A 4,736-nucleotide genomic window follows, 5' to 3' on the forward strand; every position below is an offset into this window, starting at 1 on the left:
GGCTCCATGGGAGCCAAAACCTAGGCATGCTCTTGGAGAAGGCGTTCGCGCTTCCACTCCTAGCACAAGTGTATGCGCTGCATCTTTTTTCGGTTTGCTTCGAATTTCTTAGAAGTTTTCTTAGTTCCCATCATGGGCATGCCGAGCATGGCTAGCTCATCCTTGCCTATGGCGGTGACGCCAGCATTCTCGACATTGTCATTGTCCCCGCCGTGTTGACATTATCGACCATGTAACAAGTAGTTTCCTGCTAAGGCTAGGACATGGCCGGGATGGCCACTAGAGAACTGTTGTCGCTCTCCTCTTCCTCCGCTTCACCCTCCTCGATGACGTCGTGAAGAGATTCCTCATTGGCGACCAAGTGGGAGGTGGGTGGGTTGATGAAGATTGGCTCTGGCTCCTGTGCTCGGCGGGGCATCGGGCTGCCGCGCGAATCAGCGATCAATTCCAGATCCCCGAAGAAGATAATCTAGCCTAGATTATAGGTGTCAACGGCTTCGATCTTCCCCGCTGAGTTGGGGATGAAATTCATCGCTTCGGAGGCGAAAATCTGGAGGTGAGCGCAGATGCCATAGTTGAAGTTAGATCCCCGCCGGATCTCGGTTTTGGAAAGCACGACCCGTGCCTAGCGTGCCTTTGTCGGTGTGAAATTGAGCATACCCCTCGGTAGTATGCTGAGACTAGCCGGAAAGGCCAGAGGGAAAACATGAGAAATTTTTAGCTAGGTTCGGGCCCTTGCTACGGAGGTCAGACCCTACTCCTACTCGTGTTGTATTGACGGGATGGGGTGTACAGAGTTCAAGGATGATATCAAGGATCATAGGTATACCAAAGGATGACGAATAATGTCTATACCGACTAGCCCGGCCGTGACTTAAGGATACTGATGTCCCAGGGTTGCAGAGTAGTAGTCAGTTCTAAGGCGGTTGGAGAGTCCTCCTCGCATACAACCTCCTTGTCTTGAACATCAAGTATAGATGGCGTGTTCCTTTTAGAGGGTTACCAACCCAGGTTGTGGGCCTAGGCCATGCAGTGGCCCAGGGGGCCTTGGGCTGACTTTCGGCGTCTTGGAATACCCCTAGTGCGGGACATGGTTAATTTTATTACCATACCGCTAGCCGCTAGGAGTGTGAGGACGAGACTAACATGTAAGGGGAGCCTCCTATTATTTTAGAAATGCTAGGAGAACATGCACATAGATAGCGCATTGCACCTAATTATGCGTGTGCGCTTGCTTGAATTTCCGTGTGGCTTGTGAGTTTAGACACTTGTCGTGGCCTAGACTCCATTGTTTATTATTATTATTATTATTATTATTATTATTATTATTATTATTATTATTATTATTATTATTATTATTATTATTTGTTTATTAAGCGAATCACACCTTTGCAAAAACATTAGGCATGGTTGGTTTTGTTTCAACCATATGCAGTGTATGTGTAGAGACATCGTCCTCATTTTTATACTATAGCGCCCTCCCCCAATAATTTGCTAGAAAAAGCTGACAATGCAACATCTCACAGCAAATACGATGAATAATGAGGTGGAACCAATAAACAAAGAGTTGCCAGATGAAAAAAAGCTCATCAAGTTGAAGCATTCTACCTGCAGTTCGGGCGCGTATGTACTCCCGATAACCACTAGAGCGATAAAACATTCTACCTACAGTTCAGGCGCGGAAAAAAACAACACAAGAAAAGTTATGACGTGGCAATGCCGCGTGTACCTGACAACTAAGGGCATGTACAATAAAGTTATCTTATGAGTGTCATGCAGGATAAATGATGAGGTGAACGAGAGAGAACTCATAAGAAAAAAAACAAAGAGATGACCCATTATAGACATTTTTTTATCATCTCTAAATTACACGCAAGACTTAAAATAAGACTATCTTATCAACCATTGTACATGCCATAAGAGTGACATGATAGATCGTTAGATGATACTAGTAAGTATGCACATGCAACGCACGTCTATAATATAGACAATAAGTAGTAAAGTTCATCTATTAAGAGCCTGTTCAGTGTTCGGTAATCCACTGGCTCTAGGAAATCCTATGCTCCGGCTCCTCCAAGCGAGCTCCAGCCTACGCTCCGGCTCCTCCAAGCGAGCTCAAGCTCGCAAGATCGCTCTGCTCCGCTCTGTCGACTCCAGGGAGTTGCAGCGTTCGGGCCGGCTCCGTCGGCTCCCAGAGCAGAGTTGTGGAGTGGAGTGGATCCGAACAGGCCCTAAGCCGGCATTTGTCTTTTTGATGACAGGTCACCACTGATGGTATTAGGAGTTCGTGTTACAAGATGAGTTTGGTCTTGTGAAAACGAGAGAAAAGAGACTGTCCATGCCCATCAACATCAAACAAGAGAAGGCTTGAAAAAGTTGTTAACTACCGTAATCAAAGAGAGGGGACCAACTTGATAGAAAACCGAGGAACTGCATTCTTGAAGTCGTTTCATTGAGAAAAAGCAAGTTAAATTCATGTACCACCAACTTGGCACGGGAATCAAGAAGCAAGCAAGTCAGTACTCTCTCTTCTGGCGATGAGAGGGATGAGTAAATTCAGTGCGACTAACAAGGACGGGTATTTAACTCTGCCGGCCGGGCTACAAATAATAATCAGTGGTTAACATCCCTTGGCAATGCGTCAGTTCGTTTGGCTCCCATGTGCATGCATGCAGCCGTGTACCCAGCCTATCCATGATTTTTGGGCTCGCGCATCCAACCATCAGCCAGGAAGGAAGGGAGGGCTTTGGTCACGCCACCTCATCGATCCGCATCACCCCTCAACTCAAGAGGTAGAGCTTGTTCTATCTCCACTAGCCTCTCCTTTTCTCTCTCTCTGTCTATATATACAAGAGGAAGTGATCCATCCGCGTGCGGGGTGCGTGTGCGACTTGGACTTCCCAAAAAAACCTCCTTTTGGGCCCTCGAAAAATGGAAAATGGTTTTTTCGTCTAAAGAAAATGGAAACTTCTTTAGGCAACATTGTTCGACATTCGAATATGCACCCTTGTGCATAATATGAGATCATTTGAACAAACTATGCCATGGATGTGGCCATAAGATTGATCATTTGGCTTGAAAGCCATTAATCTCCATACGTGATAGCTCGTTTCTGAGAACACCTTTTTAAAATAATTGCCGTATTACAAGTTTATTATTTTTCCTGGGAACTTGGCCACATATAATGACACATTGCGAAGGTTTCCCAATTTTTTGAATTTTTTTTGAATTTTTTATTCCCGTTTCAAAATGCGGTCAAAACGGCGGGAATGACCGTTCCTAGCTGGTGGTTGAATCTTGGAATTTTTTTGGTGTTTCTCTGATTAAATAGATACTTATGTACCTAGAAATGATTTTTGAAAAAAATAAATAGCAAACTATGAGGCACCTACAGTTCAAATTTGACCCGCTTCCAACTAAATCGGCAGGAATTTGTCTTTTTCACGAGAGGTGAATCAAAACTTTTTACACCCAACCATTTTGTCAATTGTGCATTAAATATGTCCTAGTATTTTATAAAATTGATTTGGTCCAATTTTGCAACAATTATTTGGGAGGTCCTTCACAAAAAAACCTCCTTTTGGGCACTCGAAAAATGGAAAATAGTTTTTCCGTCCAAAGAAAATGGAGACTTCCTTGGGCAACATTGTTTTCCATTCCAATATGCACCATTGTGCATAATATGAAATCATTTGAACAACCTATGCCATGAATGTGGCCATAAGATTGATCATTTGGCTTGAAAGCCATTAAGCTCGTTTCTGAGAACACTTTTTAAAAATAATTGCCGTATTACAAGTTTGTTATTTTTCCTGGGAATTGGCCACATATAATGACACAATGCGAAGGTTTCCCAATTTTTTATTTCAAAATGTGGTTAAAACGGCGGGAATGACCGTTCCTAGCTAGTGGTTGAATCTTGGATTTTTTTGGTGTTTCTTTGATTAAATAGATACTTATGTACCTAGAATTGATTTTTTGAAAAATTAAATAGCAAATATGAGGCAGCTGCAGTTCAAATTTGACCCGCTTCCAACTGAATCGGCGGGAATTTGTCTTTTTCACGAGAGGTGGATCAAAGCTTCTGACACTCAACCATTTGGTCAATTGTGCATTAAATATGTCCTAGTATTTTAGAAAAATGATTCGGTCCACTTTTGCAACAAATATATGGTAGGTCGTTCACAAAAAAACTCATTTTGGGCACTCAAAAAATGGAAAATGAATTTTTCATCCAAAAAAATGTAATGTTTTTAGGCAACATTGTTTGCCATTCCAAGATGCACCCTTGTGCAAAGTATGATATAATTTGAACAAATTTTGCCATTCCAAAATGCACCATTGTGCAAAAAATATAATAGAAACACATAGAAAAACACAATTACGTATGCTTTGTTTTCATTGGTTGAAATGTTTGTGCCATGGATTGATGACTGGCATCCATCCATCCATCCATCCACCCATCCCATTTATCTAAAGAAAAAGAGAGAGGGAGAGAAAAAGAACCCTATCCCCTCCCACCCCCGGGCAGCCCAACCACCCAAACCCTATCCCCTCCCACTCCATCGCCGCCGCCCCCTTCTCCCCAGATCCATCGCCACCGCCCCCTTCTCCCCCCTCATCGCGCACGCTCAAGCCGCTCGCCGCCACCACGCTCCTCCACCTCCAGGCGACGCCGAGCCCGCGGTCTCCCTCCCCAAGATCGCGCAGGAGCCCGCGGTCCTCTTGCACCTACA

This window comes from Triticum dicoccoides, chromosome 5B (assembly GCF_002162155.2).
Source record: "Triticum dicoccoides isolate Atlit2015 ecotype Zavitan chromosome 5B, WEW_v2.0, whole genome shotgun sequence".
NCBI lineage: Eukaryota > Viridiplantae > Streptophyta > Magnoliopsida > Poales > Poaceae > Triticum > Triticum dicoccoides.